A 24884-nucleotide genomic window follows, 5' to 3' on the forward strand; every position below is an offset into this window, starting at 1 on the left:
GAATGAGGTTTAGCCTTTGCATTTACAAGTGGTGTTTTTTTCAGTTTTTTTAATTTAAAATTGGCTGAGCTTTTAAAGACTGAAAGAAGGCTTAAATAATTGGAAAGCATCATGTTTCCTCCTAGGTCAGACAACAGGTTTTAGGTGCCCCTAGACGTGCTTTTAAAGGACTCCAAACTGCTCTGAGGTGGCTTGACCCACACTGGTCCCTCCCCCATCCACCGCTCCCCATTCCTACATGAGGGGCTTTGCTTTTGGCTGGATTAAAATCTACCCTGTGCACTCACAGCCCACTCAACAAGCCCCCACTGCTTTATACTCCATGTAACCCCCCAGGAAACAATGTTCTTCCTCCAGGTACTGATGGGCACATCCAGTGTGCGCCAGCACCTCCAGGACCCCCAGCCACCTCCCGCGCACCCTGTGCCTTCACGTTATTTGGGTTCCTGGCACGTGGGCACTTGGGGACAGTCTGAAACCCACAGCTTCGACATTTATGATTATTCCCCAAAGTTGTAATCTCACCAAGGAGATATCACAAGAGGTTGACAAGGGCTGTTTCCCATAAATCCACGCTGATTGGCATTAATTGCACTGTCCTCCTCTGACTCTCTATTAATTGAGTCCCGTATCAGCTGTTCCATTATTTTTCCCAGGATCGATGTCAGCCTGACAGGCCTGTAATTACCTGGGTCATCTTGTTTGCCCTTTTAAAATACCGGCACAACATTAGCTTTCTCCCAGCCCTCTGGAACCACCCAGGTCTTCAAAGACTTATTGAAAATCAACATTAATGGCCTAACCGTTCCCCTTGGCCAACTGTTTTTAAAGCTCCTTGGCTGCAGCTGAACCGGACCTGCCGATTTCCACACGCCTGGGTTTAGCAACTGTTCAACGTTCGTTTGAGTTACTGTGGGGCCAGGAAGTCTTTCATCATCAACCACGGATCTCAGCCCTTGGCTTCCTCCCAACCACCCAACCAACAGCTGCCCAACACCTCTGCCCTTTCTGCATCCTCCTCCTCTGCATCAGGAATACATTGTCAAGGTGTCCCACGCCGAAAGATCTTCTTCTCTGCTTTATCTCTGCTGGCATTGATTTTTCCTTTAATCCATTGGTTTTAAACAATTTGTGGTTTTGGGTTCAGTACCTTTCTCATCTCTCCTGATGTTATATGGAGTGTTTTTTGACTGCTGTCCTCCTGGCAAGGACCAAATCACTCGTCTATGCTGCAAAGCACCATTTTGCAGCAGGAACTTGAACAAAGCTGAAGCTCTGGCTTTACAGCAAAGCCAGAAATGGGAACGAGAGAGATCAGCTTATAAGTGATAAAGTAAAGCCCCATTCATGGTGAAAACAGCAGTGATCCAGGACTCCTCCAGGAACCCTCACGGGGATGTCCAGCTCATTTCTGATGCCCCAGTGCAGCAAGCAAAGGGTTACTGCCTGTCCTCCCAGCGCTGGTTGGAACCGAGAATTGCTGGAACAGGTTAAGATAATGTTCATTTGTCTTCATTAGGCGCAGGAAACGTGGGAAGGAGCAGTGCTGCGGCCCAACAAGGGGCCCTTTTCAAGGATCATTGTGCCTTTCTTCCAGGTAATAGAGACAAATGAAAATCACTCTGAACGTCTGTAAGTCATCCTGGGCGCGGGCTCTGCCTCAAGAAAACCTGCAACAGCAGCGGGGGAAGTGGGGACACCCCTTTAGCAAAAGGCTGTTTCCACAACAGAGTTTTATTGACATCAAAAACAGCAGGAGGAGTGGACACGCGCAGGACCCAGTGAGTGCTGAGCGTTGTCCTCGTCATGGAGGTGGCATCCCCCTGTCAGAGTACCTTGGCCCTGGCTCCATCCCCATCAGGACAAGGACAGGGTTTCTGGTCCCTCCCAGGGTGCTGCAAACCCAGCAGCTGTTTGCTTATGCCGTTGGGCCACGATGACACCATAAATCCAGGCAAACCCAGCAAACACAATAAGCAATTGTTGTTTAGCAGCACTGACTGCTTTGGAACCATCATGCAATCTTCTGTGGTAGGAAACTGGCGCTGTCAACCCCCCGGGTCCCCTCCAGCCACACCCGGTCCCCGTCCCCTTCCAGGGAGACCGCCTGGTCCCAGCTCGGTTTATGGCCTGTCAGTAATTATAACTAGCCACGGCTCTTCTTAATTGACTGTAATGGATAGCCACATGAGTATATGGTTATGTTAAAAAGGTTAATTGGTTTGAGGCAGACACATGTTTGGGTGACAGTCCCTTCTGAGGCTGCCCCAGCACCTGGAGAACGTGGCATCTTGGCACAGGCGTCCTGGCTGCGGTCCGGCTCTCACCAAGCCCACCCCACTGCCTGTACCTGAATCACTGTGACACCACTCATCTTCTGTTTCTACAGGTTCCTTCCCCACCTGCTCTCCCCCAGATTTGTTTCTAAAACTAAATGCCCGCCTGTTTCCATCAGCCTGATGAAGTATGTGCCAAAGAGGTCTTGGCACTGGTGTCCCCAGGGCGCGGCAGTTACCCACAGTTCCACGGCCACTGCTGCAGGTGACTGCTCCGTCAGGCAGGCTGGGGCAGGGATGGCTCCTGGCTCCAGTTAATGTGAGGGGTACCCAGCTCCAGCCAGCTGCTGAGGGTGCTTTGAGAGGCATCTGCAGCTGCTGGTGCCACCGTGGCAGCACATTTTCCCCAGCACTGAGGTCTCCAAAGGGCAACACCTCAACTGACCCTGATGTTAATCAAGCTGCTGGCGGGAGCTTGTCCACTACTACTGAGCAACTAAGAAAAAAGCATCTAAAAATGCAGATGTGACTGCAAGACCATCCAGAGGGACCTGGGCAGGCTGGAGAGGGGGGATGTGCAAACCTCATGGCGTCCAACAAGGCCAAGGGCAAGGTCCTGCCCATGGGTCGGGGCGATCCCCAGCACAAATCCAGGCTGGGTGAGGAGTGGCTGGAGAGTGGCCCCAGGGAGAAGGACTTGGGGGGGTTGGTGGGTGGAAAACTGCCTGTGAGCCAGCAACGTGTGCTCACAGCCCAGAAAGCCACCAGTGTGCTGGGCTGCACCCAGAGCAGGGTGGGCAGCAGGGTGAGGGAGGGGATTCTCCCCCTCTGCTCTGCTCTCAGGAGACCCCCCTGCAGGGCTGGGTCCAGCTCCAGGGGCACCAACATCAGAAGGACATGGATCTGCTCGAGCGGGGCCAGAGGAGGGCACAAAGATGCTCGGAGGGCTGGAGCACCCCCCTGTGAGGGCAAGCCGAGAGAGTTGGGGGGTTCAGCTGGAGAAGAAAAGGCTCCGGGGAGAGCTTAGAGCGGCCTCCCAGGGCTGAAAGGGGCTACAGGAAAGGGGGGAGGGACTCTTGATCAGGGGGGTAGGGTTAGGATGAGGGGTGATGGTTTTAAACTGACAGAGGGGAGATTTAGATGAGATCTAAGGAAGAAATTCTTCCCTGTGAGGTGGTGAGGCCCTGGCACAGGTTGCCCAGAGGAGCTGTGGCTGCCCCCTCCCTGGCAGGGTTCAAGGCCAGGTTGGACGGGGCTTTGGGCAACCTGGGCTAGTGGAAGGTGTCCCTGCCCGGGGCAGGGGGGTGGGACTGGGTGGGCTTTAAGGTCCCTTCTGACCCAAACCACTCTCTGATTCTGTGATTCTATGAAGATTGATGGACAAAATCAGTGTTTGCACCCAAGGCAAGGCAAGGGACAATGTGTCAGGCTCAATAGTTAACAGAGAGGGTTTGGGTTTGCTCCTGTTTTATTTTATCTCCCTGCAGCAGCTCTTCGTACTGCTGGGAAAGAACAAAGTGTGCACAGCAGAGGAAAGGAAATATTGACGCAGGGAAGCGCAGAGTCACCGCTACCAGGTGAAAGAAGTGTCAGGTTCTCTGCGGGTGCGTGGCTGAGCGCTGCGCTGTGCCATGTGCTCCAGCACCAACTGCACCACGGCCACTGTTGGGAGGGGACACGCAGCTCCCCCTGTGCTCCCACTCCCTGGCAGCAGCTTTAAAGGAGCAATTGTGCCTGACTGCACAGCCATGGTGCTGGAAAACAAATCCCAGCTATACTCTGAGAATGAGCAAGTGAGCCCAGCACTCTAGCAAGTGCTTTGTGCAGTGGGTTTTGGTGTGAGGCCATTGCAAAAAGGTTATCTCAACCCTGTGGGACTTTATTTTTTTTATTTTTTTGGTAAAAGACGAGATGTTTTGTAAACTCACCTTGGGTATTTAATTCTCCAGCAAGCCTGAACTGCAGGAATGTCAAGCGAGGCTAAGTACTTGCCCTAGTGCTACTACCAGACAAAAGCTGACACTTTCTGGCATTAAATTGCTGAGAGACAGTCAAGGACTCTTCAATGCGGCTGCAAATTGTGTGGCCAAGCTGGAAAACACAAGCCACAAGCTCCTCTTGGCCTGCACGCACCCATAATCAGACAAAACCATAATGGAGCACAGAGCAAAAAACCCCCAAACCCCTCATTTTCAACACGTTGAAATGATGGAAAAAGCTCCATGCTTTGGCTTGCCCGCGTGGCAAGCGCATCCCCCCATGCCCCAGGAGTCATTTTCCAGCTCAGCGGTGGTGCCGCTGGCAGGGCGGATGCACTTAATGCCCGGGTTTGCAACCTGGGATCGGGCCCGAGAGCATCAAGTGCATCTGTGCACAGCGCGGGGGCCGCGGGGCGGTACCCGCTGCGGCCGGGGAGGATGCCGGGGCTGTGGCTTTGAGCCATCCATTGTGGCTGCAGAAATGTTTAGGAATCAGCCGTTTAATGAGAACAAAAGAAATTAATTGGTGGTTTAGGCCTAATGAGACCGCTGTGCAAATTAACAGTCCTCATCAGCAGAAACAAACAGAGTCCTTAAACGAATCGCGCCCAGTGAGCCTTTGCGGGGTGATAAATAGGGGGTCGGGAGGGACCATCTGCGCACCCCTCCCCAGCACAGGCAGCGGGCGGGAGCTGGGCTCCGGGGAAAAAAAACACCCTAGATCTCAATAAAGCATAAATTCTCCGTTTTATTCATCCAGGCCCAGCTTGACACCACCATCTTACCACCGAGATAAAGGCGAAACCCACTCGCATTTGCATCTGAAAGGGGCGAGACGCGGCCCCTCGCTCGGGAGCCAGAGAGGGGTCTCGGGGGGCGTTTAGCCCCTATTGAGGCCGGCACAAAGGGGGCCCCCCCGGCCCGGCTGCTGGACCCTGGGTATCCGTCACACAACCCGTTTGTTCCCGCTGTTTACTTAAGACGTTCCTCAATTCCCAGCGAGGATTTGTATTTCGGGGTTGGTTTACTTCTGCTCGTAGGCTGGAAAAAAGAAAGAAAGAAAAAAAAAAATCTGTCTGATCTTTAATAATCAAAGTAATTAGAATAATCCTTTCAGGGCTGAATGGGGGATTATTTCTTCGTGTCATTTTAGTTTCATCCTCATTTGGGCTCATAAAATGTGGAAAAAGCACTTCAAAAGCCCCACTGTAGTCCCCGGTCCTTCACGCTCTTGAAAATTCCCACCCAGGCGCCTGCCAAGCCCCTGTTCTCAGGGAAACCGCCGGCCCCAGCGTGTTTGGCTACAGCAAATTTATTTATTTCGGCGGTGGTCAAATAAACACCAGGTCCGGCGAGATTTGTGGATCGTTTGTTGTTTCGCTGTCTTGGGCAGATAAGGAAACCTTTGATGAAGTGAAGGGACTTTGTGTGTCTAATCTGAGCCCAGCAGCTACACGCAGCGATTGTAAAATGCTGCGGTGTCTGCAGGGAACAGTAATTACATAGGAGGATTAAAAGGTCCTAAACCTCACCTATATTTCACTTTTGTAAACTAGCAAGGAACAAAGAATTCTTGGCTCGCCCAGAGGAAAGAATAATTGACACAATTCGCAGGCGTGGGATTATTATAATGTAAATAAACGAAGGGAAGAGGACAAAACTAATTTAGGCCTGAAACTTTTCATCTGGCATTTAACAAGGGGGATAAACACAGATTCCAAAAGAAATCTCGCGGAAAAAAACCCAAACCCAAAACCCCTTTCCCTTTTGCCCTGCTGGCCGCCCCCTCCCACTCGGGGTGCAGCTACTCGGAGGGGCTGGGGCTGACCTGGGGAAGGGGGAAAAAGAAGGGGGAGCACTGCCCCATCCCTCTGGAGTGTCGACCACCCGATGCAGCAGTGGCGCCAGCTGTGGTACTGCAGTGGCTTGAGGGATGAGCATCACGGTGTCGAGAGGGACAAGGGACAAGCACAGTGTGGGGGCAGCTCCCGGCTGGGATCGCTGCCGTGTTTTTTCCTGCCATGTGCCCTTGGACGCTCACTCCCTTTGCCTGGAGAAGCAGCGTGGGAAAACCAAGCAGGCGGCCAACCTTGGGTTTGCACTCAGCTGGCAGCGCCTGACTGCTTTTGGGAACCAGAAGCTGAATTTTAATAAATTTTAGCATTCCCATCAATAAAATAGAGTTTTTCTCTTGTTTTCCAAGGGCCACATGAAGCATAATAAATTTGCAAAACCCGAAGTGGCGCAGAAGTGTAAACTGCCAGCGAGCAGCCACAGTGTTATTACTGCTTTAAGATACCTAAGCACAACATGCACCAGAATTATACATGAACAAGGCCAAAAAAAAAGGAAAAAAAAAAGGCAATCCATGTTCTTTTTTGCCAGCTTTCCTCCTGATTTCAGCCGAGAAAAAACACACAAGCTCCCATCTGAGGCTGAGACCCAGAAAGGGTTTGTCGTGGCACAGGAATGAGCCTGGCTCCTCTGGTTTCTTGGAGTCCAGGTTAAATTTCCCGACAGCTGCTGATGCTGATAACCACCTCCAGGAGCAGTCAGTCCTACCCACCCTCCGCACTCCCACAGAAAAGCAGAACTGGAAAAAAAAAAAAAAAAAAAAGAGAAAAAGAGAGGAAGGTAAGGCTGTACTACTGGGGGTGTGCGAGGCGAGCGTGCATGTGCGGATGAGCGGGCAAGCGTGCGTGTACGTGAGCGTGCCCAGGCGTTGCTCCTGCGCTGGCATCCAGCCCTTTGCCCCGTGCCTCCAGGTTGCTATGGGCAGGGGGAAACACTCCGGGGCTTGGGGCTTTAAATTATGAACAATTATTAGCGGGAAAATGACAAGAATGAGAAAATTAACAAAGAGCTCAATACATTCGGCTAAATGACTAACATAAATGCATTCCTATTAGGCAGTCAATATTGGGCTGGCAGCTCCTGTCTGTGCCTATTTCTCATTAGACAAAGCCTTGACCTTGACCTCATTGTCCTGTTTGCCGGGAGACAGAATCCCATAACAACTCGTTTGGCGAATGTATTGGACCAGTAATCCATAAATATTGATTCATTGTTTGCAGTGTAATTTAAATGTCAGTTATAAGCCCAGGGCAGATAAAGATCTGTATCAACAATAAAACTGGATAGAGGCTATAAATCCCCCAGGGCAGGCTGGGTTAAAATGGATATGCAACGCATGCATCCTTTAAAAGAAAAAGCAAAAGCAAAGAGAAGGAAAAAGGCCCCATTTCCTGTACATTAGAAGTAAGGAGAATATTGATCCTCTGGGCAACCAGCGTGGCTTTGCCATGCACAAACTGGGTGGCCCTGCTCCTGCAGCTGCCCCTTCCACCCTCCCCACAGGAATGTGGGTCCTCCTCTGCCCAGCAATGCTCCCCACTTCTGCTGCACCCCCCTGTCCCCTTGTCACCTCTCCTCCTCCTCCTCCTTCCCTCATCTCCAGCCAGGCAGAGGTGCCCAAGCTGTGGGACCCCAGGTCTGGGGCTCCCAGCACCCCACAAGCAGACACCCATGGTCAGGTACAAGGTGCTCCCTGAAACGTGCTTATTTGTTTGTCCTCAAACAAGAGGAGAGGATAACCTCGACGGATAACAGAGTAATTGTCACAAAATAGAGATAAAAAATAAGTTTTTGCTGTTAGTGCTGTTTTATAACTTTGTATTAGAGGCAAACATCAGCATCATTGCAGCTGACACAAAGATGCAAAACTATTGCTTTTTTTTTTAAAAAAAAAAAAATCCCTCATTTTGGTCTAAAAGACACAGCTCCAACTGCAGTGGGGTTGAAGACCTAGACCCTTGGAGCAATGTTTCATTCCCAGGGCTAGAGCACCTGAGGGGCAGGAGCCCTCCCTGCAGCTGCAGCCAGTGCCATGGGGCCATGCCAGTCCTGAACATGGCACAAAAACCAGAGAAACAGCCCCAAAAGCAAGGCCCAGCACTGGTATGGACCACGGTCGTGCATACAGACAAGATCTGGCTGAGCACCAAGAGGCATTTAATAAAACACCAGGGCAAGGTGATCACCAGGCTTTACCCCTGCAGATGCTTATCCTTCTGTGTTGTTTCATTCCTTCTAAACATTTAATTACACTTCCAGTTATTTGCCTGTTAAGGCTGGATGCTGGTGGACTAATCGACTTCCCAGCGACACAAAGCAAATCCTATTGACAGCAGCGATAAGGAGTCACAGCCCAAAGCTGCCGAGCTGGGGCAGCCCGGACCTCTGGATTCCCCAGCTCCCTGTCTCCCTGTCTCCCCAGTTCCCTGGTATATGGGGACTCTTGGTGGCTGCCCTGCCTCCCCGAACCCACGGCTCTGCCATTTGGCAGTTGGATCCCCACACAAAGTCTCAGCCAGCTCATGTGCTCACTGGGGGAGGGAGGTTTTGATCCTCGCTCCTGCTGCAGCCTCCTTCATCTCCCTAAAGCCCCACCAACCCCAGGCTCCTGAACCCAAAGTGTCCCCCACCCACTGTCCGGCATCACCGTGTGGGGTGCTGGCAGGTCTGTAGGATGTGGCTCCCACCAAGCTGGGTGCTCAGGATCCCATGGGGTGATGGCAAGGGGTGCCTGGCATAGCTCTGGTGTGCACGGGAAGAAAAGAATTTCAGCGAAAACCCTCCCTGGCCACCTCCATTCAGGTCCTGTGCTGGGTGTCCTGTTGGGGTCTGCATGTCTGAATAGAAAAGTATTTCAAGGGCAGTTTCCAGCCACAAATAAATCATTTCCCCATGGAGGCTTTGGGGCTGGGAGCCACACTGTACAGTGAAGGAAGGAAAAGGTGGTTGGTACCTGTCTGCCCTGGTGCCAGAGGGATCCCTGGTGCCACAGCACGTGCCAGGAGGAGATTTGCGACCTCCTGCTTGGCTCCCTCTCAGGTGTGAAGCAGCCAGACCTGCTGTTTCCTGACAGCAAGGGGCCCTGAAGCAATGCAGGAGACACCCCAGGCTTTGGGAGTCCCAGGCACAGCAGCATCTGCTCCCTCCTCACTGCTCAGCTGTGGCTGGGAGGATGCGCCAGAGGTTTTCCAGGCTGGGACTCCTCCAGCCTTCACTCCCTGGTGCCCCAACCCTGAAGCTCTGGGGAAGAGCCATTCCTCATTTTCTCAAAGAAAAAAATCTCTTTTGCTATGCACCCCTTAAAATACCCATTTATATCCGCTGCAATTGCTCGACCCCATAACAAGAAGAGCTCAGTTCTGTCTCCTTCTGTTGGGCCCATTGGTGAGGTGCAGGCAATGCATAAACACATTTCTGCAGCTTTCTTGTTGTCTCCTGGAAATGAGACACAAATTCTTGGCTCTCTCTTTCAAATACAGTCTTCTTCCTCCAAATGTATGTAAACTTGCAGCTCAAACCCATTATGCATTCAGGTGTGAATAGATAGCAATTTGAAATGGTTTTTTTTTTTTTCCCATAGACAGAACTTTACATTTTCTCCCACTGGTATTGTTTTTATGCAATACACTACAGTTTGAGTTTTGTTTTGGCCCTTTTTTTTTTTTTTTTTTTTGCTTTAAGTAACAGCCATTTAAATTTTTTTATAGTCTAATATCTCTGTGAAGCAGTCTCAGACACTGAGCTCATTATTTATTGAGCTCTATCAGTGACTTTAAAAGAAATCTTTTATATCAGATTTGCAGCGTAGTAATCTCCTTAGTCTGTTTGACAGGAAGAAAAACCACAGTGCATAAACTCTTTTACTGCCTCTGAATATAGGTTAAAAGAAATACATTTTTCGTGATTTGGAGGGGAAAGTCCTGGAGATTAAACAGACCTGCAGGACCTGCACCTCTCCTGGTGGTGGGATACTCATGGGATTTTATCTCCTACCTCTGAGAGGGAAACAAAATGCCGAGCTCCTTCTCCAGGGCCTTCCGAAAGGCATGTGCCTGCCCCAGATAAGAAAGAGAGTCTCAGAATGGGGACCCCCCACAGTGGACATCACCAAATGACTCAACAAGACAAAAAAGTCTTTCTTCCCAATGTCCACCTACCAGCTTTCTCTGATAAAAGTGGCAATTCTTGGTATCTAAAGACACAGAGTCAATATGGACTCAGAAGAAAGACGCTTGGGCACAACAGTCCTTCTCCAGCTGCGCAGTGTGGTGGCAAAGCCACCCTGGAAAAACCCAAGGCTGGACCATGGACACAGCCCCTGGTTGTGCTGAGCTTCACCCCAAGAGAGCATCAGCTCGTGCATCCTTTGTAGTGTGAGTTTTTCCTCTGGAATTAATATAAACATCCCTTGGAAGTTTTCATTAAGGTCCCATTTAATATGGTGCAAGGGGAGGCTGGTGTGGGATGCTGCCGAAGGGCGCGGGCAGCAAACGCGACCTTTTCATGTGGTTTGGAGGTATGCACGCTCTAATCTTGTTAGGCTTAGGGGCTTGAAGTTTAGAAGTTTAATTCAAACCCCCATTATTATGACTTACCTTTTATGCTCCCCTTGCAATGATTAATCCGTGAAAATAAAAAGTCCCTCCCCCCATAAATTTGCAAGACACAAAAGAAGCAATAAGCCATTTTCTGGAATAATTTAAAGTGGGTTTGGAGACAGACTTTGCTCGAGTGCTAGAGCAGATCAGAGGGGCATGGGGGGACTGCAGCTTATGGCAACCTTTGAATTCAGGCCGTTACATTTTAATCCCATATTTGAATAATGTGACCAAAAGGTCTTTTCCATTAAAAAATAGAGAGCAACAAAACACCAAACCCAAGCTGGAGCTGGTTAGGTCGGAGGCCAAGGCAGTGCAGGATTTTGGGGAGGGCTCTCACCGACGAGAGCCAGAGGGAGCAGGGCCTCGGCCCCTCGCAAGATCCCCAGCTCCTGCAGCGCCCCGAGCTCAGCACTGCTCACACACCCAAAATAAAGTGCTTTTGGAGAAAGCTCAGGCTGGACAAGATGTTGTTGGCCACGGGAAAGAGCACAGTGGGTCCGAGGACATCACTTTAAGCCACCCAAATCTGAAAGTACTGGCTGGCTTTGAAACCAGCCTGACCCGGACACAGACACAATGTCACAGCCCAAATTTTTGGGAAGGGGTAAAAGATAAAGGGGGGGGGGGGCGAGGTTTCTGTGGAAGCAAAGGAGCAGTGTTGCACCAGGGCACTGATTTACCCCAGTGGGCAATGCCACAGTCCTGGCACCCCAAAAAGCCATTGCCCCGGGCAGTGCAGACCCTTGCCCCTCTCCCAGTGCCATCCACAGTTCAGCGATGCTCCTGCCACATGCATGAAGCAGCTCCCACTGCCCCTTCCCCAGCTGCTGCTGTGGGAGCCAATGGGATTAATGGGTGCTGAGCCCCCTCAGTCCCACAGCCCTCACTGTGATGCTTCCCCCCCTCAGCTGAGTTGCAAACACCCCCAACACAGCAGAGACAAACCAAAACAACACGATGCTCCAGCTTGCACCTACATGCCGTTTGGGAAAAAAAAAAAAAAAAAAAGCAAGCTTTTCTCATCCCAAACATTAATATCCTGTGGCTTTACTGCTCAAGAAGCACATTTGGGATGATTAGATCGCAGACATTATGGAAACGCCAGGAGAAATGCCAGGCGATTGCTGAACACCACACTTCACTACCTGAAAACAGCACTTCTGCATCTTCATCCAGTATTATTTATTTAGTGTCAGCTTCTTAAACACGCTCTGGAGGATGCTGAAGGTGTACAGCTCACAGGGCTGTTCTCCCTGACAGCTACCATCTCCTATATCAAGTATTAGGGATGCTTAAGTCACACTAACTGGAAGAGACACTGAATAAATGAATCCCAATGCCGCAGAGATGCCGTGTTTCCCCAGGCTGTGCAGCAGATCAGCTTGGGAAACTCATTGCAAAAGCTGTCTTCTCCACACACAAATGTAGCAAAGCTTTTTTGGGGGGGAGAGGAGGACCTTGAGCCACTCAAAGTGGCTTGACAAGCCAGGGCAACCAGTTGAGAAAAGCATTTATACATCCTGACTCTCCTCGCGGTGACAGACCGATGACATCCTTGGAGGAAAGTTGAGGTCAGCAGGGAGCTGACAGTATCCCTGGGTACCACATTCCCTCCCTCCTGCCTCACTGGGTACCACATCCCCTCCCTCCTTCATCCCTGGGTACCACATCCCCTCTGTCCCACATCCTTGGGTACCGCATTCCCTCCCTCCTGCATCCTTGGGTACCACATTCCCTCCCTCCTGCATCCCAATGGGCAGGGGTCCTGCCTCCCTTTGAAATTGGGATCCCTGTTTGGAATGTGGGGGGATCCCAGTTTCAAGGGGAGGGGGGATCCCTGCCTCTGCATTCAGGCTCTTCGGGATCCTCTTCCCAGGAGCCCAAACCCTTTAGCATCTCTCCCCACCGTAAGCAGACACTGCTGGAGCTGGTGGAGCATCGGGTGCAGCCCCTCCTTGATGTGGGAGCCAGCGGGACGGGTGCCCATGTATCTAGCAGCAGGATTTGGCCCCATATGTTTTTCCTCTGCCTTAATTTACATTCCAGGAATGGATCAAAAAAACAAATAAAAACAGCAAGGTGATGCCAGCTCCTACATCTGCCTTTGGAAACCTTCAGCTGCAGCCACTAATGTTGCCTAATCCTGGCCAGACAGTGCAGCTGACAAACTCGGCAGCGGCAGGATGGGGAGCCTGTCTGCGGGCAGAGAGGTCCCCTGGGAATGACAGCCCTCTCCTGTGGGGGGAGACAACCATGCTGCCCCAGGAATCCTCCTCTCCCCACTGAAGGCCATCACACAGGGGTGCAGCTGCACCACACCAAGGGGAAAGGATCCGAGTGTTCACCCTCTTCGGCCTCAGCTTTAATTGCTTGTGATGAAATGATGGCACCGGGTCCCACCAAGGGCCAGCGCCTTCCAAAAAACCCCATTAGCAGCCAGGCAGCCCCGAGGTACGGTGTTTATCCAGCGGGTTCACGGAGAGGCCATGTTTCCCCCCCACCCCCTGTTTTTTGGAAGCACTTCCATGTCAGCCAACGTGTTCTGCTTTGATCAACAAAACTGCACAGGCACCAGAGCTGATGGTAATAGAAAACAAATTGAACCAGGCTGGAAATGTTTAAAAAGAAACACACAGCACACAGGAGCCAAAAAGCGCAGCCCGTCATGTCCCGTGCTACACGGAGCTGCATTTCGCCTCAGACCTCGGGACATCAAACACTGATGGAGCCGGTGAAAGCCCCCCTAGCCCTCCCACACCAGCCAAAGTGCACACAGGGAGATTGGTGTTTATTTTTGTGGCTGTCGCTTTTGTCCTGCCAGGCTCTCTCTTCCTTCAAATACACCCTTAAAATGTGGCTGACGCAAAGCTGCCTGGGGATGCAGCTCTGCAAAGCCTCTGTGCTGCTCCTCGGGTGGATGTAGGTAGTGGGGACACACACACACACACTGAGCAGGGAAGTATTTGGGGGTGCTGTGATCCCTCCAGGTTCCCAAAAGACTGTCTAAACCTGGGATGCAGAAGAAGAGACCCGGTGTTAGTCCCTTCTTGACACAGGTACCAAAAAGCTGTTTCCCAGTCCCTGGTGCTCGGGGAAGGACAGGCAGCATCTCCTCCCCGAGCTGGGAGGGGAGCAGGGCTGTGGGGAGACCAGTGCCCTACAACACGGGGCCCAACCCTTTCCCACAGCATGACTGCGTGGTCCCTGGGGTTGAGCTGCTCCCCTGGGACCCCAAGGGGAAGGGTCCCCCCTCCCACACACTGTTCTTCCTATGCCACTGGCACTGGGCTCACCCCGCAGCAAAACCCAGATGGAGAAGCACCCACGAGACACGCAGGCTCCGCAGGAGGCCAGGCACCCCCAGCAAACCTCTAAAATTAATCACAATAAAGTGTTTGGCTGCGATGCCACATGAAGGAGTAGCGCCAGAAGGAATTGGCCCCCAGCAACTCTAATGACATCCTGAAAACCCCACGGAAAACCATGTGAGCCCCAAACTTGTGCGTGGTTTTGAGCTTTAAAGCAAAGGGCTTTGGTTTAGAGCTCCAGCAGTCACTGCAGAAATAGAGCCGTTCTCCAAATGGCAAGGGGCCAGCGGGATGGCCTGATGATGAGCTGCCATCCGGGGTTTTTAAAAAGAAAACAAAAAAATAATGAAGCCTAATGAGCACAAGGACATCAAAAGGGGTTAATGATCAGTCAGAGATCTGAGTTATTCCCAGGCGCAGACTCAGCCTGAGCGTAGATGCAGAAAGTGGGGAGCAGTAGGACGGGCCATTTTGGGGAAAGGGGGATGTGTGTCCCTAGTCCCCATCTCCTACTGCCCAGGGCTGAAATTTGGGGGCACAGCACTCAACATGCCGCTCCTGTGGAGTGGGCAACCATCGCTTTCAGCTTGGAGAATGGCAGCAGTGACCTTTGTCGTGGGGGCTTGGACATCCTCAGGCTGCTCTGTGAACCCACGCACACATCTTATATCCAGCACTGCGCTATAGACTCTATAGCTCTGTAGACTCCCCCACCCTATAACCCTACACTGCCATGTCTGGCTGCCAAACTCTATGGAGTTGTAACTGGCCAAAACCCTATTTTCCATTGCAAATTCCTCTGAGTCATGGAAAGATTCAGATTTATCATTATTTATTTCTTTATTCAGAAATTTGGTGCCAGCTCTCTCCTGGTCTGGCTGTTTTTCCAGTGCCTGCTGGCATGGTGCCTGACCTGGCAGGTCCCTGTAGGGACTGCTGGGCTGCCCTGTAACATTTCAAGGTCATATCAAAGTCCCTTTCATTTCTATTTGCTCTGTTCCACCCACTTTTGGGGTGTATGTCTGGCAACACACCTCTGGGAACCTCTCCCCAACTGGAGATGCTGAGCTGGGCTCTGACCCAGACCCCTGTGCTGACGGGGCTGGTCCCTGCCCAACTGCCTCTTAAAGAACGGGGAGCACCTGAAAACCAGACCCATTTAGGGGGGATTGCAAGCCGGGGGGCTGCAGGGACTGCTCATGCCTCCCCTCCTCCAACCCATTGCTCATTGACAGGCTACGGAACAAAAGAGATTAGGAAGACGTAAAGTAACCTGATGTGTAACTCCAGAAGATCCCAGGACACGGCACTGGAGAAATTTAAGGGACTTACCTCTCTGCCCTCTGTGCAGGGAGGCTGTTAGCAGGAGCACTGATCTGCCACCAGGATCAGCACTGATGGTGGCTGGAGATGCCGAGAGCAGCCACACACCCAATGCTGGGTGGAAGCCGACATGCAAAGCCATCCCAGCACAAGCTGGGGGCTGCTCCCGGGACACTGCAGGAAGATTATCCCATCAGCAGGACACAGGAGACAGCATAAGAGCCACAGGCTCCATAAAAAGCAGCCGAGGGATATTTTATTTTTATTATGATTATTTAACACCAGGCTTGAAAACACCAAGGAGCTGGGGCTCTTGAGCTGACACTCACCAACACCATTGGAAATGCACCCTCTAGTCCAGACAAGGAAAAAGTTTACAGGTCCCAATATTTTAACCCTAATCCACAACAGAAAATCAGATTTGGGATGTAATTTGCATAGCATGTCTCATGATTTCATTTAATCTGTCCAATCCTCTTATGGAGCAGAACAGCATAAGTTATCACAGACAACGGGGCTGCTTAGAAACGGCAAATCCACCCATCCAGCAAACCCTGAACTCTGTGGAGTTAATCCCACTCCTGCCAGTGCACATCACCGCAGAGGATGGAGAGGATGCGAAGAAGCGAGGCAAAGCCCCAGCCCCGTTCTGCCAGCGCTGGGTCAACCTCCAACCTCCCCAGAACTGGAGTGAAATTTTAGGGCCTTGAGTCCCTTCTCTGCTTTCAGGCGATCTGCCTATCCCTAGATCTTATTAGGAACATCCTGACTGACACACTGAAAATAAGCGTTCAGTTTCGTCTGCCTTCAGAATCGACTTAACCCAAAATTTCCTCCTAGCAGGAAACCCACACAGGGCTCTGCTGCCACTCGACTTTTTCAGTTAATAGAACATCTACCGAAGCCTTTAGGCTTCATCTTTAATTTGTCCATATAATTACAGAGAAAATGTATTCTTTATAGTGATCGGATTCCAAATCGATCCAGCAATCAGAGCCACGTCCTATTTTTCAATTAACTCTTCATCATCAGTACTGCTCCCTCCCACTCTGCTCACATTCCAGAAAAAAAAAAACAAAAACAAAACCCAACAAAATACTTTTTAAATGATTTGTTGTGATCTAATAACTCCCCCAAATACCACAAAGTATTAAAATCCCTACTTCAATATCCTTTATCCTTTAAGGTTCTTTATAATTCAATAAACAGGATTTCAAATCCTCCCCAAACTGGGGTGGACTTGTTCTGTGCTGCCGTTCCAGGCCACTCTTCTAATGCATACTCTTATTAAGCTGTGCAAGCTTACAGCTCTTTAATCTTTTTGAACACATGTTGAGAAGAATAAAAGCAATTTTGTTTGGGAAACTGAAGGCCATGTTCAGCTGGAAATAAGCTTTTTCTATAATCTCACCTCTTGCTTTACAGAGCCGGCTCCGGGGCCGTTACCCAGTAACCCCTGAAAGACATCACCTCGCTCTCTTCATTTTCTCTCTTTTTTTAATCGTGGGAGGGGAGAATTAAGGAAAAAACCCTAATTTTGGCTCTTTTTCCCTCAACTGGTACAATTTTACAATTTCTGCTCTCAAAATAATCTCAGATCTGGGCTTCCTTTGGCTCAGAGCTAATCTGGATGTAATTCCCCTACCTCTGCCTCTGCCCTTGGCAACACACAAATACAGATTAGAGAGTTATATAAATGTAATTTTCTAATTAATCATTTCAGGGCCAGCCACTGCATTTTTATGTACACCAACAAATGCACATAAAGTTCAACTGTGAGCGAGGGGAGGCTTTACGTAACAGGAAGGTTTCTGCTCTGCATCTGGAAAATAAACTGCCCCTTCATGTTGACCTCAGCCAAACTCCCCGAAGTGATGCTGGAGGAACCCCCCACTGTCAAAACTTCCCCAGGCTGCACCCCTAAACCTTGCCGGGGCTGGGAAAGGAGCCCCCGAACCGCCAGGGATTTCCCAGTGATGTTGTTCCGCTGGGGAGCAACACTTCATCCCACCCGAAACACTTTGTGGAAACCTGAAAGAAAGAGGATTTTGTTTTCTTTCCAAATATCTCATGGAAAAAAATACTTGCATGGCCTCTTTAAAAATAAACTGAAGTGTTCATTAGTTGGCCTATTTTTTCAGGTGTATTCTAATAGCACTAATTAACTCTAAGGTAGATTTTAGCACTTCAGCCTCCCTTTCTGCCTTCAAATGCCAAAACAAATCTTGCCATAATTACCAGCAATCCTTTTCATTACCGGCTGCCTAATTATCCTATTAATAGCACATCCTAAGAGACTATATTTGCTTGGCAGGCAAATATTTGTTTTTAAATTAGCAAACACAAAGACAAACTGCTCTGTTTGCTGAAGGATTTTGAAATGCAAAATGGTTCACATTCATGGAAAAAAAATTAATCCAAGTAAAACCAAATGCTTAATCCATTTGAAGCATTTGAATCTTTTCAGTGTGTTCAACAAGGGGGAGGATAACTGTGCGAGAAGAGGTATCTTGGAATACCTTTATAATAACATGCCTGTGTCTGTACAAGGGCTCGTGTTAGTTTTATCACTCGGGGAAGGGTGCGATGCCCAGCAAACCACTGGGAAAACGGGCCCTCGCAGTGAATTGTGCAGCCCAGAAGCCATTGCACTTCGGGAAAGAAGAAAAAGATGATTTTCACCATCTCCCTCCCTTCTGAATTTATTGAAACTACTTTCAAATAGCACCTGCAGAGCATGGCTAGTGAGACCCTTTAGGGGCTCACAACTCATTTCTGTGCCGGTACCCTGCTGTGCTGTGAGGCTGCAGGCACAAACGGGCTGCTGTTTGCCCTGCTAAGGGATGCTGTTGCTCTGTAGGTTGGCCCGTAGCAAGAAAACAAGCTGCCCATGGCTGAAGGAGCTCTCCCTCCTCTCAGGGCTCTACAGTGCAGTATTTGACCAGCACAGATGGCTCAGGTGCTGTGAGAATGCTGTCATGACAGGAGAATGCTGCCATGGTGGGAGGATGTTGCTGTGGCAGGAGGATGGTGTCGTGGCAGGAAGATGCTGAGGTGGGAGGATGCTGTTGTGGCAGGACGATACTGTCATGGTGGGAGGATGCTGCCATAGTGGGAGGATGTTGGTGTGATGGGAGGATGCTGTTGTGGTGGGAGGGTGATGCCAAGGTAAGAGGATGGTCTTGTGGCAGGAGGATGCTGCCATGGCGGGAAGATCCTGTTGTGGCAGGAGGATGCTGTTTCATCAAGAGGATGCTGCTGTGGCAGGAGCATGATGCTAAGGCAAGAGGATAATGCTGAGGCAAGAGGATGCTGTCATGGCAGGAAGATGTTGCCAGGGCGGGATGATGCTGTGGTCACTGGGAAGGCACATGGCTCTGCACACCACTTGTCCCATTGGGCTGAGAGGATAATGCCATAACCTTTCCCTTTTAATAGGGAGCAGAAGTGCTCCCTCTCAGTGTGCAAACCTCCAGAGTGATTAGCCAGAAGAGTTAATTATTCTTCTGATATTTAAGAGGAGAGGTGATAAAGGACTCGAGCTACATGCCCCTTAGGAGTGGAGGGTGACGGGCAGCACCAGGAGCTTCTCAGGCCCCAGTGGGATGGTGGCTCAAAGCTGCTGTGAAACCTCCATCCCTGGGAGGCAGAGGATGCTGAGATGCTCCTCTGCTCCTGCGGGAAGGTGACAGCAGAGTCCGTGCAGGAAGCTCCACATCTGGGATTCAAACCAAACAAGGATCAATAGATATATCTGCAGCAGAGGAACTCCGCCGACGTGCTTGCAGTCTATGTCAGAGCAGCTGAATTATTTATGGACCTGGAGGGGCTTTTTCCCTGTAGGCTTGCAGAGCATCTACCTTCACAGACACAATTACAGGCAGCTCTCTTCATTTTTTTTTTTTTTTTTTTTTTTTTTTAATAAAAACCCAACTACTTCTTCCCTGGGTTATAAAAAGAGAAATACAACCTCATCTTGCAAACCACAGAGATGAAGGAGATAAATGGGCAGTGTTTTGCAGCTGTATGTTACTGCAAGCTCAGTGGGTACAGGCAAGCTCCCAAGCTGAAGGGGGGAGTCACCCACAGTTGGGGTGCGCATGTGGGCTGAGGGTGCAGGGCGAGAGATGCCACGCTGCGAGAGAAAATGAGTCAGTTCCTGGGAAATAAAAGGTTAATTGGCCTGCGCAGAGCATTGCCCAGAGTTTACTTGAATGACTCCAGTCTAAAATATAGCAGCGGCCACACCGAGCATACAAAGGGGCTTTGCAATCCATTATGCTGCATCGGAGACCTGGCTGAGACCACACATGTGAGAGCAGCAGTAAATAATGCATCGCCGCCCCGGCCAGCCTCCCTCCTTCTCCCTTTCCTTTTACCCTGTCAACCTCCTTGTCAGATCCCGGTGCCAGGCTGCCTGTTTGAATAAGCACCGCGGGATAACAAATATCAAACCCCTCCTCTTGAAAAAAAAAAAAACCAACAAAAAACTAACCCAAAAACAACAATAAAAAACCTCACACACAAGAGACCGGTACCGCTGTGAAACACAGGATCCTGCCCCACTCCTCGAGGGAAGAGAAGAGATGGCAGATAAAGTTCTCCCGGCACAGCAGCAGCCAGGCAGCACACCCCCACCCACACCAGTGGTGGTTTATGGCCTCTGGGTTTCTCAGGCCATGGCTCAGGTCGTTTGAGCATGATGGGGAGAGGCATGCACTGAAAGGCAACTGTGACCATCCCACACACCGGCTGATGCCAGCAGCCGGACCTCCAGGACCTGCCCAGCCTTGCTGGTGCGGGCGAGTGATCTTCCAGAAGCATCAGAGCCCCACTGGTCCCCAACCTGCATCCAAGCCTGTCTGGCACACATTTGGCACTCAGCGGCTGCTGGTGGAGGGCCCGTGACACCCCCCGGGTTCAACACTCCTCCTCCCACCTGAGCCTGGCGGGATGAAGCAAAGATCCGCACGGCTGCTGAGACCTGAACCGGGACAGACAGTGCACCCACGTGTCACATTGACATTGACTGACAAATGCCTTTGGGAGAGCAACCACAGGATGGCCGGGCCGCAGACAAGCTGTGTGGCGCGGCAGAAGTTCAGCAGGGCTGCCACTGCCTGCTAATTGCACTGCCTGCTAATTGCACTGCGGCCAAGGCTGGTGTTTGGGGAGAGGGTGAGTCTCTGAGCTCTGCATCCTTGAAGTGAGGAAAGCCACCCCTTCCGCAGCAGAAGGACTCAGTAATTCAGGACTTCCCGTCTCTGTCAGACACACACCGACATGAGACTTCGTGTGATTCTGTCCCAGTTAGATTCAGAGATTTTTAGGAGCAGCTTAACTGCCTCCTGCCCTGTGCCAAGTCCAGAAGTTCCCCCCAAGCTCACCCACTCTGACCATCCCTGGGCAACCACTGAACCTCGAGGGTCCATGCCCACTTGTTTGCCAAGTCTTTACCCAGCAGAAGGCCCTTTTCAGGTCTGTCTCCTCCGATGGCACCAAGAAAGCAAAGAAGGTTTCTAGTAGCAAAGCCTTGGTGGGCAGCGTTAGCACCCACCACTCCCGAACTCCCCGAAAAGGGCACAGATCGGAGTCCCACACCAGCCCCTGCCTGTGCGGCAGCGCCAACAAGTGCACCCAGAAGTGACAATGAAAAATCCTTTAGAGGGCAAATAGGGTTGGTTTTTTTGGTTCCTCCTAATCACCCTTGTAACCCGGTGTGGTATTGGGAGCAGATTTTCAGCTGTTTTAGCCAAAATTCATAATGATTCTAGGAGAAACCAAACCCTTTTGAAGCAGAGATTTCACAACCTTCCTGAGCGGTTTCTCATTTCCCCGTGGAGCCCAGAGGAGCAGCAGACCTTGAGCACAGACGGTTTAATCCAGCCTCCAGCCAGGAGAGGGTTGACCCAGGGAGGAAGGCTCTCCTCTGCCTCCCTGGGTGATTGGAGGGGGCCTTTCTCAGAGCTCGTGGCTTTTGCAGGGGACCCCATTCACCATTCCCTGCTCTGGTCTGGGGAGCCATGTGAAGTAAGTTCATGCCTGGAGCCTTCCCAGCACTTTGGGGCTCCTGGGGATGTCCTCAGTTGCTCAGTAATGATTCCCTTTCTTGCACCCTTTTAGGTCAAAATCACAACTATTTCACATTTAATTGTTTTGGTGGTAAGAGAGTAATTCTTCCAGTCCCTCCAGCACCTTAATTAACTCGCAGCGTGTGACTTGCTCTGCATCTCCTGCAGCGCTGCAGCCAGGCCAGCTAAACGCAGGGGGTAACAGCTACACCTGGCAATCTTATAGCCACTGCTTTTCTGGGTGGGGAGGAAGGCTCTCCCCCTCTCAGGGAGACACATGTAGGATTGACACCCCATCTTGAGTGGGGAACTGGGGTGCAAGCAATGATGGAAGGGCTGCCAGAGAAGCTGGGGTGCTCACCAGGGCAGAGGAGGCTGGTCCCTGCCAGCTTCGTGCAAGGCTTGGGGGTCCCCATCGTGGGTAGGAGGTGTTGAGAAAGCAGTCCCATCACCAGGATGTGCGTTTCTTTGAGAAAGCCACCTCAGCAGAGGTTAATGGGTTAATGCAGGTGGAACCCCAAGCCACAGCATTTCCCCGGGCCTCCTCAGTGTGTGAAAATGGGGCAGAAACTCCGTCTGGAGCTTCAAGGGAAAAAAAAAAAAAAAAAAAAAAAAAAAGAGAGAGAACCCAGCGGCAGAGCGCCTGGTGCACTAGCAGCAGGCAAACAACCCCGGCTCCCCCAATTCGCTGAGGTTTGTTTTCACCTCGCACGGGGCGGGGAGCAGATGGCGTGCCGGGGGACGGCGCCCGCCCCGGGGTCCGCCTGGGTGCGGGGTTTGATGAGCTGTGCACATGTGAAACCCGAACATCTGCAGCGCCATGTGGTGCGTGCAGCGGGCCAGGCGCAGCAGCCCCCCGCGCCCCCCAACCCACAGCTAAACACCATCAATTATTCATGACCGAGTTATTTGTGGTGCAAAGGGTCCATCAGCGACTTTGATTAAAAATCCAATGAGTAATGAATATGCAAAAGCAAGTGACTGCTTGGAGGAACAGATTTGTCAAATTGTCCATACTTCATCCAGATAAAGAAAAATCTCAAGAGGTCCTGAAATTGAAAAACTTACCATCAAATCACAGCATTATCTTAATGATTAAATCCCCTCTGCCACACAGACACTTCGCATGAATCTGAATAGGAAAATATTTGTATCTTAAATTCGAAGTAAGGGCAGCAAGAAGAGTGGCGCGCACACAAGAGGAAATGTGATTTTAATTCACATTGTGACTCCACAGCCATTTAATTATTTTAATTAGGCTTAATTAGTGGTAAATTTACAATGATATGCTTGATACCTGGCATTAAATCTTTCATGCATAAATGTTTTGTTAAAATGAGAAAATAGGCATGTGGCATTTTGCCAGCAATTAGTGCTGAATGCTCTAATGAAAGATTACTGCTCTGCCGTGATTCATGATGACAGGCAGAGCTGGGGAGCTGTTTGTGTTTCACTGGGCAGACAATAACCCCGTCACCGTCACCTGCAGCCCTGCCACTGTGACAGCTTTGGACCGCAGGCAGGGGCATTGCTGTTTCCCTGGAGAGCAGCATCCCCTCCGCGGGCAGGGGGACCGCTGGTGGCCCCGCAGGTGGCCTGGGGAGGGGACAGGCCCACTGACGGCCACCCACTCCCCACCCCAAGGCAGACTGTGGGATCGCCCAAAGCATCCTCCTCCTTGCTGGGGTGATGGTGTCCTGAGTCAGACAGCTGGTCTCTCTTGGCCTCCCACCACAGAAAAAGTCATCTCCATCCAAAAATCCTCGCTGTCCCCTCTCCCTGCCACTCCAGAGCCTTTCCTGACACCTCCCTTCATGCTCCCCACAGATGCCTGGATCCTCTCCCACATCTCGGTGTGGCCGGCAGCACTTGACCATGCTTCAGCTCCCCTCGCCTTCCCTTTTTGCCCAATTTTTTTTTCTTTCCCACAGACCTCCAGCTGCTGGAATCCTCCTGCACTCTGAAAAACCCTTTGAGAAAGCTGAAGGAGAGATGATTTATAAGAGATACCTGTCATGTCTGAAGTCCAGCTCTTGGCTCACCGCTGGTCCCACGTTGGACAGATCAACTCCACCACCACGCAAGAGTAAAAGAAGGATTTCCCTCAGCTCAGCATGAAACGTGGGTTTATTTCTTACCCTTTCCCAGGAGGGGCTGGCAGAGGAGTGAGTGGGCTGTGCCATGGTGCGGTGACTTCCAGGGCTGTACTGGAGTTGCCACCTCTCAGCTGTCTCCCACGCTGTGGGATTTGGAGATGCTGCGGGAACACAAGGGGAGAACACCCCACTCCCAGCTGGGGCTGAGTAATTCCAGTATTTGGAAAGAGATTATAAAACCAGACTCACCTTTGGCTATTACAGACCACAGGACTTAGGGCAGGTCGGTGCAAGGATGATTCCCAAATGCCTTTCCCATATCCTGCCTCGTACCAAAACGCCCATGCTGCCGCCTCCTTCCCTTTGGAAAGAAACACAAACCAGCCATGTTCCCAGCCCACTGAACAGTTCATTTTGGGTCATGTCAAGCTACCACCCAAATCCAGACATATCTGCTGTGGAGTAACAGAAATGATTAAAGGACTGCTAAAAATTCCTCGACTTTGTCTGGCTATAATTGGAAGTGCTGTTAACAAGAGGCTGCATGTGGTGCCCAGGGTGCTTGTTCCCCACAGCCTGGGTGAGGGTGGGTTGGGGTGGGTCCCAGCTAGGAGCACCCTGGAAATGCAGAGGTAGGTAGGGTGCATCCTATTTTCCTGAGCAAGCCTTATGTTTGCATTTTAAATGTGCCCTTCGGTGTGTGCAGTGGCTGGGATGCAAAGTATGGCGCTGACCCCAAGCAGAGGGAGGAACTCCCAGAGCCATAATGGGTGGGAGACCTGGTAGAGCTGGGGAGAGCATGGGGAGCCCCCCACAACATGGCTGCAGACCTGGGGTGATCCCCAACTCCGTGACGTGGGTAACAGGATGAGGTGCATCAGCCCAGCATGGTCCGCAGATGGCCCTGAGCCTGGGCATGTAAGACCTCCACAGGCAGGGGAGGTGCAGGCAATGGCCATGCACACCTTTGGGCTCCTAGAAATCATCCCGTTCATCTTGGAATGAAAAAATCATAAGTTTAAAATTGCAAAAAAATCCTCTGTCTATAACATAGGAAGCTCGTCGTGCCATACACTGGGCGGGAAGGCTGCTGGACTTACTGGGTGTGGGGAGAGGTGGTTTGGTTGGGTCAACACAAGGAGAAATGGGGAGAAACAATGAAGCTCTGGAGACCCTGGGAAGCTCTTGGCAGCCAACACGAGGGAGTTATTGGATATATATGCAGAATGAATGTTTGCCTTGCAGCCGGTGACGGACCATTTCCTCATTGCTCAGCAAACACAACACAACCCCCGCTGTCGCGGAGCAAATGAGGTGGTCAGGCTCTTCGGGAGAAGAGTTTGATTTGCATCTCCCCCCTCAGTTAGGGTCTCCTG

This window comes from Athene cunicularia (genome assembly GCF_003259725.1).
Source record: "Athene cunicularia isolate RWA chromosome 10 unlocalized genomic scaffold, athCun1 chr10_part1, whole genome shotgun sequence".
In the NCBI taxonomy this organism is placed as follows: domain Eukaryota; kingdom Metazoa; phylum Chordata; class Aves; order Strigiformes; family Strigidae; genus Athene; species Athene cunicularia.